General features: G+C 37.8%; 1 protein-coding gene across 1 annotated transcript in view; it reads right to left on the bottom strand.

Annotated features, from left to right (window-relative positions):
• LOC131756124 (T-cell immunoglobulin and mucin domain-containing protein 4) overlaps positions 1-15,468 on the bottom strand; it is a 104,816-nt gene that overhangs the window by 80,311 nt on the left and 9,037 nt on the right. The window contains exons 4-7 of the transcript XR_010840292.1: positions 15,050-15,148; positions 11,626-11,681; positions 8,490-8,604; positions 7,594-7,630 (exon numbers count right to left, since the gene is read on the bottom strand). The gene's annotated coding sequence lies outside the window, so the exon portion shown is untranslated. The remainder of the gene's footprint in view (positions 1-7,593; positions 7,631-8,489; positions 8,605-11,625; positions 11,682-15,049; positions 15,149-15,468) is intronic.

Below are 15,468 nucleotides of genomic sequence, written 5' to 3'. Positions count from 1 at the left end.
TAACACAGCCTACGAAATAAATAGAAGCTTTCAGAGTTGTGAATATGAAGTTTCAGGAAAGTCTGTTTAATAAGTGGATAGAAAACCTCAGAAGTAGTTTCAAAAACCCCAGACTGGTCTCCTTCTAGAGTCTCATGTAACAGAATACAAAAATTGAAAATCTAGGGACTTCCCTGACAGTCCAGTGGTAAAGAATGTGCCTTCCAATGCAGGGGACACAGGTTTGATCCTTGGTCGGGGAACTAGGATTGCACATGCCGTGGGGCAACTAAGCCCATGTGCCAGAACTACTGAGCCTGCAGGCCTCAATGAGAGAGCCCTCATGTTGCAAACTACAAAGCCCACGTGCTCTGGAGCCCACGCACCACAACTAGAGAGAGAAAACCCATACACCACAACTAGAGAGAAGCCCACGCACTGCAACAAAAGATCCCACATGCCTCAAAGGAAATCCCATGTGCCACAACTAAGACTTGATGCAGCCAAATAAATAAATAAATATTTTTTTAAAAAAGAAAGAAAATCTAAGAAGACAAATATCAGACATCAGATTGAAGTACTAAACCAGGATACATATTCTCAAAGATCACTAGGAAACGGTTTGGCTGGTGTTTTTCCAACTGTGGACTGTGACGCTTTAGAGAGGGTTATTAAATCTATTTAGTGGTCTATATCCTGCTTTTAAGATAAATATATATATAAGTATACAAAATATCAGAGCATACTGGTATAGTAAAATAGTATTGTTTCATCTAAGTGTATACTAGATCATGGAGTCAAAAATCTTACCATGCCTTAATGGTTAAAATTAGAAAGCCATGGATTAAATGACTTTTATAACACATATGCTCACACATCAAGTGTATGAATAGGTCATTTGTGGAGTTTTGATATTGCCACTCTTTTATAATTTGCAGTGTATATAGTTACTACTTTTTATTAGTTAAGCCTGCCCCCAAATTAAATGAAATGTACTGCATCTTCATTCAGCTCTGATCTTTAAACGGATTAGTCACACATGTGTGGAAACCGTTTAGGTGTCAGTAGCTCAAAATGAGTCAATGTGATGTAGGTGCCCCCAAAATAACTTCATGGGGAAACACTCATTTTTGTTTTTGTTTTGTTTTGCTTTGCTTTTCCATATTATACAGTATTTCCTACAATAAATACTTTCTTTTCTACTTAGGTGACAAAAAGTGAAACTTTAAGAAAAAGTTAACAGCTAAAGGACAAAAATAAACTAAAAGGATGCTATCTTTCATGCTTTTCTGCCTGTAGGGAGTATTATTTTTCTTCCATTCTTGGAAGCACATAGACAAAAATTTCTGTAAGTATGGGTTTTGGACTCTAAGATACATAAGACTGAGTCTTTTACCTGCTGTGGGGTGTGATCTTGGATGTCACTTAACATCTCTAAACCTATTTTCCAATCTTTAGACTAAGAATAATAATAGTGCCTGTGAAGGGTTTACAGGTTCCCTGCTGTGAAGGGCATGACTGCAATAAAAGCCAATGTTTATGGAACACTTGCAATATGTTTGGCATAGTTCAAGGCATGTTCTGTGGATTGGCTCATATGATTAATTCAGACATAGGAAAGACTAAGTAATAACATCCAATGAAAGAGAACTAGGAATAACAGCTGGGAGCTTAAGAGGGATGGATTTGGAATCGAAGAAAGGCCTGCTTAAAGCCCAAGCTGGACAATCACAGAAAGACAGACAAAATGAAAAGGCAAAGGACTATGTCCCAGATGAAGGAACAAAATAAAACCCTGGAAAAACAACTAAATGAAGTGGAGATAGGCAACCTTCCAGAAAAAGAATTCCGAATAATGATAGAGAAGATGATCCAGGACCTCAGAAAATGAATGGAGGCAAAGGTCAAGAAGATGCAAGAAATGTTTAACAAAGGCCTAGAAGAATTAAAGAACAAACAAACAGAGATGACCAATACAATTGAAATGAAAAATACACTAGAAATAATCAATAGCAGAATAACTGAGGCAGAAGAACGGATAAGTGACCTGGAAGACAGAAAGGTAGAAATCACTGCCACAGAACAGAATAAAGAAAAAAGAATGAAAAGAAATGAAGGCAGCCTAAGAGACCTCTAGGAAAACATTAAACGCACCGTTTGCATTATAGGGGTCCCAGGAGGAGAAGAGAGAGAGAAAGGACCCGAGAAAATATTTGAAGAGCTTATAGTCAAAAACTTCCCTAAAATGGGAAAGGAAATAGCCACCCAAGTCCAGGAAGCGCAAAGACTCCCAAAAGGATAAATGCAAGGAGAAACATGCGGAGACACATAGTAATCAAACTGACAAAAATTAAAGACAAAGAAAAATTATTAAAAGCCACAAGGAAAAAATGGCAAATAACATACAAGGGAACTCCCATAAGGTTCACAGTTGATTTCTCAACAGAAACACTGCAAGCCAGAAGGGAGTGGCATGATATATTTAAAGTGATGAAAGGGAAGACCTAAAACCAAGAATACTCTACCCGGCAAGGATCTCATTCAACTTCAATGGAGAAATCAAAAGCTTTACAGACAAGCAAAAGCTAAGAGAATTCAGCACCACCGAACCAGCTCTACAACAAATGCTAAAGGAACTTCTCTAATTGGGAAACACAAAAGAGTGAAAGGACCTACAAAAACAAACCCAAAACAATTAAGAAAATGGTCATAGGAACATACATATCGATAATCATCTTAAATGTGAATGGATTAAATGCTCCAACCAAAAGACACAGGCTTGCTGAATGGATACAAAAACAAGACCCAGGGCTTCCCTGGTGGCTCAGTGGTTGAGAGTCTGCCTGCCGATGCAGGGGACACAGGTTTGTGCCCTGGTCCGGGGGGATCCCACATGTTGCAGAGCGGCTGGGCCCGTGAGCCATGGCCATTGAGCCTGCGCGTCTGGAGCCTGTGATCCACAATGGGAGAGGCCACAACAGTGAGAGGCCCATGTATCACGAAAACAAAAACAAACAAACAAACAAAAAAACAAGACCCATATATATGCTGTCTACAAGAGACCTACTTCAGACCTAGGGACACATACAGACTGAAAGTGAGGGGATGGAAAAAGATATTCCATGCAAATGGAAATCAAAAGAAAGCTGGAGTAGCAATACTCATATCAGATAAAATAGACTTTAAAATAAAGAATGTTACAAGAGACAAGGAAGGACACTACCTAATGATCAAGGGATCAATCCAAGAAGAAGATACAACAATTATAAATATATATGCACCCAACATAGGAGCACCTCAATATATAAGGCAAATGTTAACAGCTATAAAAGAGGAAACTGACAGGAACACAATAATAGTGGGGGACTTTAACACCTCACTTATACCAATGGACAGAGCCTCCAGACAGAAAATTAATAAGGAAACACAAGCTTTAAGTGGCACAAGAGACCAGATAGATTTAATTGATATTTATAGGACATTCTATCCAAAAACACCATATTACACTTTATCCTCAAGTGTGCACGGAACATTCTCCAGGATAGATCACATCTTGGGTCACAAGTCAAGCCTCGGTAAATTTAAAGAAATTGAAATTGTATCAAGCATCTTTTCCAACCACAACACTATGAGATTACAAATAAATTACAGGAAAAAAATGTAAAAAACACAAACACATGGAGGCTAAACAATATGCTACTAAATAACCAAGAGATCACTGAAGAAATCAAAGAGGAAATCAAAAAAACCTAGAGACAAATGACAACAAAAACACGATGATCCAAAATCTATGGGATGTAGCAAAAGCAGTTCTAAGAGGGAAGTTAATAGCAATACAAACCTATCTCAAGAAACAAGAAAAATCTCAAATAAACAATCTAAACTTACAACTAAAGGAACTAGAAAAAGAAGAACAAACAAAACCCAAAGTTAGTACAAGGAAAGAAATCATAAACATTAGAGCAGAAATAAATGAAATAGAAACAAAGGAAACAATACCAAAGATCAATAAAACTAAAAGCTGGTTCTTTGAGAAGATAAACAAACCTTTAGACAAACTCATCAAGAAAAAGAGGGAAAGGACTGAAATCAATTAAATTAGAAATGAAAAAGGAGAAGTTACAACAGACATGGCAGAAATACAAAGCATCATAAGAGTCTACTACAAGCAACTCTATGCCAATAACATGGACAACCTGGAGGAAATGGACAAATTCTTAGAAAGGTATAACCTTCCAAGACTGAACCAGGAAGAAATAGAAAATATGAACAGACCAATCACAAGCACTGAAATTGAAACTGTGATTAAAAAGCTTCCAACAAACAGAAGTCCAGGACCACATGGCTTCGCAGGTGAATTCCATCAAACATTTAGAGATGAACTAACACCCATCCTTCTCAAACTCCTCCAAAAAATTGCACAGGAAGGAACATTCACAAACTCATTCTACGAGGCCACCATCACCCTGATACCAAAACCAGACAAAGACATTACAAAAAAAGAAAGTTACAGAACAATATCACTGATGAATATAGATGCAAAAATCCTCAATAAAATATCAGCAAACAGAATCCAACAGCACATTAAAAGGATCATATGCCATGATCACATGGGATTTATCCTACAGATGCAAGGATTCTTCAATATACACAAATCAATCAATGTGATACACCATATTAACAAATTGAAGAATAAAAACCATGTGATCATCTCAACAGACACACAAAAAGCTTTTGACAAAATTCAACACCCGTTTATGATAAAACCTCTCTAGAAAGTGGGCATAGAGGGAAGGTACCTCAACATAATAAAGGCCATATACCACAAACCCACAGCAACATCATTCTCGATGGTGAAAAACTGAAAGCATTTCCTCTAAGATCAGGAATAAGACAAGGATGTCCAGTCTCACCACTATTATTCAACATAGTTTTGGAAGTCCTAGCCATGGCAATCAGAGAAGAAAAAGAAATAAGAGGAATACGAATTGGAAAAGAGGAAGTAATACTGTCACTGTTTGCAGATGACATGATACTATACATAGAAAATCCTAAAGATGCTACGCAATCCTTATCAAATTACCAATGGCATTTTTTAAAGAACCAGAAAACTATTAGAGCTAATCAATGAATTTGGTAAAGTTGCAGGATACAAAATTAATGCATAGAAATCTGTTGCATTCCTATACACTAACAATGAAAGATCAGAAAGAGAAATTAAGGAAACAATCCCATTCACCATTGCAACAAAAAGAATAAAATACCTAGGAATAAACCTGTGTAAGGAGGTAAAAGACCTGTACTCAGAAAACTATAAGAAATTGATGAAAGAAATCAAAGATGACACAAACAGATGGAGAGATATACCATGTTCTTGGATTGGAAGAATCAACATTGTAAAAATAACTATCTACCCAAAGCAATCTACAGATTCAATACAATCCTTATCAAATTACCAATGGCATTTTTTACAGAACTAGAACAAAAAATCTTAAAATTTGTATGGAGACACAAAAGACCCCAAATAGCCAAAGCAACCTTGAGAAAAAAAAAACAAAACAGATCTGGAATCAGACTCCCTGACTTCAGACTATACTACAAAACTGCAGTAATCAAGACAATATGGTACTGGTACAAAAACAGAAATATAGATCAATGGAACAGGATAGAAAGCCCAGAGATAATAAACCCATGCACCTATGGTCAACTAATCTATGACAAAGGAGACAAGGATATACAATGGAGAAAAGACTGTCTCTTCAATAAGTGGTGCTGGGAAAACTGGACAGCTACATGTAAAAGAATTAAATTATTACACTCCCTAACACCAAACTCCCTAACACCAAACACAAAAATAAACTCAAAATGGATTAGATACCTAAATGTAAGAATGGACACTATAAAACTCTTAGAGGAAAACATAGGAAGAACATTCTTTGACATAAATCACAGCAAGATCTTTTCTCATCCACCTCTTAGAGTAATGGAAATAAAAACAAAAATAAACAAATGGGACCTAATGAAACTTAAAAGCTTTTGCACAGCAAAGGAAAGTATAAACAAGACGAAAAGACAACCCTCAGAATGGAGGAAAATATTTGCAAACGAATCAATGGACAATGAATTAATCTCCAAAACATATATTTTATATATATATATATATATATATATATATATATATATATATATATATATATATATAACAGCTCATGCACCTCAATATCAAAAAAACAAACAACCCAATCCAAAAATGGGCAGAAGACCTAAATAGACATTTCTCCAAAGAAGACATACAGATGGCCAAGAGGCACATGAAAAGCTGCTCAACATCACTAATTATTAGAGAAATGCAAATCAAAACTACAATGGGATATCACCTCACACCAGTTAGAACAGCCATCATCAGAAAATCTACAAACAACAAATGCTGGAGAGGGTGTGGAGAAAAGGGAACCCTCCTGCACTGTTGCTGAGAATGTAAATTGATACAGCCACTATGGAGAACAGTATGGAGGTTCCTTAAAAAATTAAAAGTAGAATTACCATATGACCCAGCAATCCCACTACTGGGCATATACCCAGAGAAAACCATAATTCAAAAAGATACATGCACCCCAATATTCATTGCAGCACTATTTACAATAGCCAGGTCATGGAAGCAACCTAAATGCCCCATTGACAGATGAATGGATAAAGAAGATGCGGTACATATATAGAATGGACTATTACTCAGCCATAAAAAGGAACGAAATTGGGTCATTTGTAGAGATGTGGATGGACCTAGAGACTGTCATATAGAGTGAGCTGGACCAAATGAAGCAGGCTATTTGGATTTGGAAGTAGGCAGAGGTTTCCTACCATTACAGACAGGTGTTTGGGGAAATGACTACATGAATGCATATAAAGAGGATTTCACTTTTCATTGGGCAGTGGGGTAGATTTGCAAAAAATTTAAATGCTATGAGACCCAACAACTAATGTAAAGGAACAGAGCAGGCTGGGCATGTAACAATGGGTACGGCGGGAAGGGTGGCGAGCTGGAAGCACGTGCCTTAGCCTGGGCCTTTGTATGTCTTCAGCCTGGAGTCATCCTCCTCCAGATCTCTGCAGAACTGCCTTCTGCGCCTTTGGGGCTCACTCACATAGCCTATTGCCCTGCTCTGTATTCCCCATGGCATTTCTCTGCAAGTTCTAAAAGTACCCTGCTTATTCATTTATACGTTTCTGTCTGTTTTGTCCATCTCTTTGGAATTTAGTAGGCATTCAATAAACACTCAATAAACAAAGCACTGAATGAAATCAAATAACAAACCAAACAACCCATTCAAATATCCCATCAAACAAAATCTGCAATTTAGTTCTCTTGCTCTAAGCAGTCAGGTTTGAGGTACTGTTTCTGGAGTAGTTCTGGCGCAATTCCAGGGAAATACAGAGACGCTAAAAATATCACTGGAATGTTGGACAGCAATGGAGGTGCCCTATATACTAGACTTTTCAGGATCCAGAGTATAAAATGGAGAGTTCAGAAGGAAAAGAGAGGGAGAGAGAAATTATCCTTATTTTTGCTAGTGTAAGAATATCAAAAGGCATTGACACAAACTCTTCCAACCTTACCGTAGTAGCTCCACCTTGTTACCCAGGCAAAAATATCCTAAATTGGGGAAGAAGTGAGAGAAAATTAAACAAGTAAGACAAAGAGTTCATGAGATTTTTTTTCCAAATAAGCATATTATTACTGTTATTACTTTGATATGAACAAAATCTGTACAGACCTCAGAAGCTGAAAAAATTAATTTACAAGAAAATACTTTTAAAAAGAAGGGGGAAAAAAACCAATCTGGACCCTCACCTGATAACTCCAGGTAACTTTTTTTGAATCTGTAGGAGCCAAATAAGCCCCTTAGTGTAAAGTATCTCATGTTTACTAATAGTTTAGTGTATTCACCCACATGTCCCAACTTACTTTAATGCAATTATATTTCACTGTAAAAAAAATGGGGGATTGTGTTTCTTCTATAGGTGATAGGTTTTACACACACGCACAACTGGTGGAAGGAGACCAGGAGGTTCTGGATGGCTGCCTTGTGAACCTCTTTGTTCTACTCTTAGCCCTGAAATCATGTATCCCTCTCAATGTCCCATTTGCTTCTTCTGTTAAGTGGGTATTGTAACACCCTCAATAATTTCACCCCCTATAGGGACAAAACTTGGTTCTTGAGGGAAGGGGGAAAGGAGGAGTGAACACATCTTATATATTACAATGGTTTGCTACCTTCCAAACCCCAACTCTACCCAACCAATGCTTATTTCTCCATATTTAATTTCTCCTATGGAGAATTTAAATATCATGTTTCTCTCTATGGGACAATAATTTTAAGATAAAGAAAAAATGTAAAAAGAACAAGGTAAAAACCAAGGAAGTTATGTGAATTTCAAATCATGTGGTGTGTAGGGCTACAGGTAGTTTGGCTCAAGAAGACTCCCGCAGACACAGTCCTGAGGTGACTTACTTTTGAAAATCATGGAAACCAAAAACGTGAGCAATAAAACCAAGGCAGTAACACAGATTCCAATGTAGACTCCCTTATTGGTGCTCATCCATGGATCTTGTGCCAGCATCACAGGCTAAGGAAACATCAGCAGATCAAAAAAAAAAAAAAACAACTTATTAGGATTATGGGTAGAAAACATTTCTGAAAATAATGTACACAGACACATTTATCTTTATTGGCCTTTGTCTAGTTCCAGATCATGAGGGGTAAGACCAAATGATTTAAAGTTATAACCATGTGGTGAAATTCTAAGACAATTTAGAATTCAAAATGTATTTGGGGATGGTGGAAATGTTTTATCTCTTGCTTGCGGTGGTATTTACAGAGGTGTATACATTTGTCAAAACTCAAACTGTACACTTCAAATAAGTGTGCTTTATTATATGTAAATTATACCTATTTTTAAAAATTAATAAGCTATTTTCATAAATAATCCTCTTATGATATTAAAAAAGAAAACAACAATTTTTGTTCCTATATAAGTTGACATGGTGGTGTTATCTCAAGCTATGTGAATGTGTTCAATTATTAAAATTGGCCCTTGATTACAAAACTTTTTTTTTAACTAGAATTCAAGATTCCATCTATGTCTTTATAAATGGACTTGAAACTAGATGCTCATATACATGGCCCTGCTTAACAATTAAAATGCTGCACAATTGGAAAGAAATACAACTTTATTTAAATCTAGTATGGTTCATAAGGGATCATCACCTCCTGGATAAAACCAAAATACGCCATGCATCATGTTCAGGCCCTTTACATAACTTAACTCTAATCCTAAAGAGGCCCCACGGGGTAGGTATTTTAACAGAAAGGAAGTGAAGATCAGGGAAAAAGATTAAGTCTCAAGTCTCTTCCTGCATAAGAGTTTAATCTCTGGAGACAAAATTCCAGCTCTTTTACTTAGTTGCTGTGTGACCTAGACATGTTATTTATCCTCTCTGAACCTCTGTTTCTCTGTCAAATGCAGATTAAATAGGGTTCTTGGGAAAGATAATTTAGGTACTTCCTGATCAACACTATGAGGAACACAAAGGGTGGTGACTTAGCATATGAGCTGTCCTTGCTTAAAGGGGGAACAGCCAGTGTCTTGGGAGGGAAAAGCTGTATAATTACCTTACTTGTGGGGGGTAAAGTGGTTACATGGAACATGGAGTTACAGGAAGCAGGCTTTGCTTCCTTTTTAAAAATATTATGTTACATGAAAACTGCAGTTTCGTTTTAGAATGTGCAGCTAAGCATAAAGAAAGCAAAACAAAAATCAATCATAATCCCAACATCCAGAAACAGCCACTATTACCATTTTTCATTACATACTCTTTTAGAATTTTATCCTAGTGTTTTTCTTAACAGAAGCAATTACTATATTCAATATATACTACAGTATATACACTATACACACACACACACACACACACACACACACACACACACATTTTTTGGTCGTGCTGCATGGCATCTGGGATCTTAGCTCTGCAACCAGGGATTGAACCAGCACCTGCTTCATTGGAAGCACAGAGTCTTATTAACCATTGGACCACCAGGGAAGTCCCTACACTATTTTAAAAGTTAGTTTTTTCATTTAACAATCAACACTGTCCTCTCATGTCAGTAAATGCACTGCAGTGACAACATACTTAATGGCAATAAGCGGGCATGCTTAATTGACTATGTAATTAATCCCTTATTATTGAACATTTAGGTTGTTTATAACATTTTCATGAGTATAAATAGCAGCAATGAACATCTTTTCTTATACATCTTCACGTATTTGTTCAATTCTCTCCCTAATATGGAGTTCAGGAAGTTGATTTACTGGGTCGAAATATATGCTGCTTGGTTTCAGGATACTTGGGAGACACTTTGACATCTTCAGAGTCAAGACACAAAAAGCCCACGATTTTGCCTGTCGTGAACTTGCTTCTATATTGCTTCTACTTGGTGCTAAACATACCTGTCCTGCCCGTAACTGAGGTAAAGAACAATCTCATCATTCAGAATGTGTGTTTCTTTTTTCTTAATGCAGCTATAACAATATAACAGTCATTTACATTGTGGCAGTTCTGCTATTTAACAGGCATATACAAATTCAGCACATATCCATCAGATCAATCAGTGTCCATACCATAAGAGTTGTTAAAATCTTCAATATCATTCCTATGTAGTGGTGCTCTCATTGTCACTAAGGTATGCAATTAAGGCCATTTGACCTCACACTAAATAACCCCACTTTGCCTGAGCTTGAATTTCTCTTACAATGGCCATGCTGCAACTTCTCACCAATTGTGATCAGGATTACTCTCATACCTGAAGCTCTTTAGGTTTGTTGTTTCTAAGAATTATTTGCACATAGTAAAAGGAAAGTTGGTTGACCCAAGGGAGCCAAAAGTAAAGGACCTACTGATAAATTCTTCTAACTTAGAAAGATGAGGTTTTGATGAACATTATAAGAATAAAGCGCCTTAGATTTTTTTCAGTCTAACTGTGGAAAAAGTATGACAACATCCTACAGAATCACAAAGTTTTTCAAGATGTTACGACCTTAATAAGTCATCATATGGGGAGGTTTATGTATAGAAAGACTCAGAAGTGGCCTCAAAATTTCTATGTAGGAGGACAATTGGGTTGGAAAAGGATATTAGGGGGCCTATGTTTAAACAAGAACACTTTCATTTATATAATACTTTTAGTTGGGATGGCCCCCATTCCACCACATCAATTCAAAGCACGTTATTTCTCTAACGATCACTGAAGTCGTCCTTGGTATGTAATGTTAATGCACGATCCTTGTATTAATTCACTCTTTTTTTCTAACTTTCTGGGCAGGAGAAAGTCTGTGTGTGTGTGTGTGTGTGTGTGTGTGTGTGTGTGGAGAGAGAGTAAAATATCACTTTTCAGGTATTTCTGACAACTAGAGCATCTATATAAACTTTTTAAGTTAATTAAAGCATCCCTATGTAAGAGTCAAATTCTTTCTTCCTTTATTTGAAATGTGTGGACTAGTCTTACAATAACAATCTCTAAATGTAACTTGCTTCCAGGGAGACATACAAGTGAATCTGGCTAATAAAGTAGGAAGGAAAATGCTTACAGTTTGATTGTTATGCCAAAGGGCATCTGGAGACTGGGTCACAGTGCCATACCCATCTGCTCAACAAGAAGGAAAATGAATTAGAAAGACAAAGAGTATTGAATTTTCACTGCAAACACCAAATATATTCACATTGCCCTCTGGTAATGAATGAAAAGTTGAATAATCATATGGCTAAATGCTGTAGGCTTGCAGAGTTATACCAAGTTACTAACATTTATTAATTTAACCGTAAGGTTGTGCTTCTTAAACCATTTTGTCATGGACCCTTCCAAAATGAACCCTTTTCTTTCTCTCTGTGAAAAAAAATGCACGTACACAGAAAGTTTACATACAATTTTAGAGGAGTCATAGTGTCCCATTATCAGAACTAGGTTAAAACTTGCCACTTAAAGTTATGTAATCAATATTTTCATGACAGCTAAGAAGCTGCCAATGAGGATGCTCAGAGGCCATTGCACATCCAAAGAGCAGAACCACCCCGTTCATGTTACATTGGTTTTACATTCAAAATGTGTGTGAAATGTACTAAGATATCTGAAATAGGTGGCATCCAACTCCTACATTATATGCCACAGTGCCTAGACATTGTTGCAGGAGTGCTTTAGAAAATACGTTATATCAGCCCCAAGGCCAAAGTATCTTATACTATCTAAAACCCCAATATAAAAGGATATCATGCCTTAAAGTTTTGAATATCCAAATTTTAATAGTGTTTGAAATATCTCTTTTGTCATATACTGTTGGTCCTCCTGAGCAACTATAGGTCAAATACAGGTTTCTCTTTTTACTGAGCACTTTACATCCTTATACCAATTTTTTAAACTCCATTTTATAGATGAGGAAACAGATCTGAAATGGTTAAAGTTTCCAACTCTAGTAAAGGACAATAGCCTCAGCTCATAACCACCACACACACTGCATTCCCATCCAATGAAAATACTGCAGGTCTTATGAATTCCCTAACTACTGACAAAGCTATAAAAATGTCACTGTCGGGGCTTCCCTGGTGGCGCAGTGGTTGAGAATCCGCCTGCCGATGCAGGGGTCACGGGTTCGTGCCCTGGTCCGGGAAGATCCCACATGCCGCGGAGCAACTAAGCCCGTGAGCCATGGCCGCTAGGCCTGCGCGTCCGGAGCCTGTGCTCCGCAACGGGAGAGGCCACAGCAGTGAGAGGCCCGCATACCACAAAAAAAAAAAAAAAAAAAAAAAAAAAAAAAAAAAAAATGTCACTGTCCAGTGGCAATGAAACTGGACTAACTCTATCCCCCCAAACTTTTACACTTTACATTACCGTGTCTACATTTTATTCATTCTGACACTACTTCTTAGAGAGCCAAAGACAATATCTACAGTCTAGGCTCTGTGTATGGCTTGTGTTATAATCTTAAGTAAGTCCTTTAGGTACAGAATGGGTGATGTTGCAAAAACAGCATTAAAAAAAAAAAATAAAAACAGCATGGACTTGAGTCAGATAAAACTTGACTTCGATGCTGACAATGTCCCTTGGCAATGTGACCTTGATCAGGTCCTTTGCCTATACGTTTATGCATGTATGCATGTATATGTATATATTTATATTTCTAGCTGGGGTAACCTTGAACTACAAGCTGTTGACAGCACTTGTCTGTCTCATAAAGTTGTCACATTAGAAGATGCATTAAACACCATATTAGACAAATATCAGCTATTACTATTATATTATAACGAAAGGAGCAATAGGGGGAGAAACACAGTGCAATGGACTTTCCAAACATCATGTCCTTCCTTCCTCACAAACATGCAATGAGGAATGCAACAACTTGCCCATGGGTACGCAGCTAGTAACTGGAAGTTGAACTGGAAGCTGTCAATCCCCAAAGCAGAACTAAAGAGCCTCCCCAATCTGGCAATAGCAATAAGTAAGGTCTGCCCTGAAAGAATTAAATGAGGTAATATATGACAGTTTGCTGGCTATCCATCTGTCAAAAAGTGGGTAGCAGGCCATATGATGCCCAAACTTCCTTCCAGATTCGCATTCTTTGCTTTGTGAGGCTTTAACCCATGGAATTCTGACTGGGGCACTGTCAGGATTTGGCTGGAGAGCCTCACAGACACTGACAAGATGGCAGCAGCCACAGAAGTCATGGGGACACAGCTGCTCCAATGTCTGTTCCATTCTGGAAAGTTCTACCTTGATCAGGTTTTAGTGACATTTTAGAGAAAGATTCTCCACTCCTACTTTCTTCTTCCTCATCGCATAAAAGTGTGGGTTGCAGCTGCTCCTACTTCTGTTACTTTGTATTTTAATCTACTTCCACTTTGTTTCTGTGCCCGGAGACAGTTCACACTAAGGAGTCCACTTTCAAAACCAAATGTCACCATTAGCTAATCCCAAGTGAATTGGTCCCTCTCTGAGTTTCACTTTGGGTCCGTTTTAAAGCAACCAGCTTCCACGAATGACTGGCAAAAGGTAGACCATACTGGGGGTCCACTACAGATGGGCAACTCCTGAGCACGATGAGTCATATGCACGAGGAGTCTTGCAAAGCTTGACCTTGTTTGGATGCATCACAGGCACAAGGACACATAAGCTAGTTCTGCATTACAAAGGGGTTCCGCATGTGGCACTCCCCAAATCTACCACCATAGGTAACAGAGGTAGCTGGGAAAGATGACAGGACTCAGCATCAACTTTCTCCATCACAGGAAAGACAGGTCAATCTTACATCTCAAAAGAATATGGACCTACCCAAATTGGGGAGAGTGGGGAAGACTTTTCGGGGGTGGAATAGCAGAATCTCAGTGGGACATGCCTCTTTGGTGCCAGTGTCATGTGTCCCCAACCCATCTCAAAGTGTCCATGTGAAATGAAAACTTGACAAGGCAGAAGGGGAGCCTCCTGGCTCTATATAGCCTCTGGGTCTTAGAGGAAGCATAAACACAGGGGACCAGTTTGGTCCGGACCAGCTTAGTTTGGATTTAATTGTTTTAAGGCTCTGGCCGAAGTGAGTAAGCCCAGTACTAAGTTTGAAGTCAAAGCTGGTTCATTTAATTTAGGAAAATACTGATATGGATGTGGATGTTCCCAAATCATATAAGCTGTCTATGCCGCTCAGTTGTATGTATTTCTGGACATTCTAAGTAATAGTCATAATTGCCACTAAATCTATCACTTACCTTTTAACTGTGTCCCAAGATCTTTATCTCATTTAATCTTTGCAAGAATTCTACCAAATCAGTAACATTCCATCCATTTTACAAAGGATAAAAACTGATTCAAAGAGGGTAAGACTTTTGTTCAAGTCACGTAGCTGACTGGAGTAGCCAGTGTTGGCATTCAAGGCAGATCTGTCTTATTCCAGAATATGTGTTCTTAACAATGTGCCAATGTTCATCAAAATTTGAAAGCCCCCAGGTGTTCAGGAAAGAAACAGAAGTTACCTGTTGAGCAAGAGTGCGATGGTGAGCCGGTTATATTTGTTTCTTGCCATGTGGTAGGCTGGGTTTCTGCTCTCTGCGTTGGAGAAGATAAAGAAGCTACTGGAATGACAAGAATGGAAGAACGGTGTTCAGTTTGTGGAGGAAAATTTCCACCCCCAAGAAAAATAAAAAACAAAACTAAAATCAGGAATTACCCTTTGGCTCTTTCTTAGAAAATATTCAAGGATGGCCTTCAGGCATTATACTGCCATATAGGTATTTCATTATCATGAATAAATCTGATCTAGAGAATGACCTGGAGGGCTTATCAACAGACAGAATTATTTCACTTTTTATACTCCTAGGATCCCCCTAAAGCCTACAACAGTGCATCTTATGTAGGACACCCAATTAAAGTTTTATTCATACCAATGACATTG

This window comes from Kogia breviceps, chromosome 4 (assembly GCF_026419965.1).
Source record: "Kogia breviceps isolate mKogBre1 chromosome 4, mKogBre1 haplotype 1, whole genome shotgun sequence".
In the NCBI taxonomy this organism is placed as follows: Eukaryota; Metazoa; Chordata; class Mammalia; order Artiodactyla; family Physeteridae; genus Kogia; species Kogia breviceps.
The sequence above is the reverse complement of the archived record's forward strand: the minus strand, read 5'-3'. Positions and strand labels throughout refer to the sequence as shown.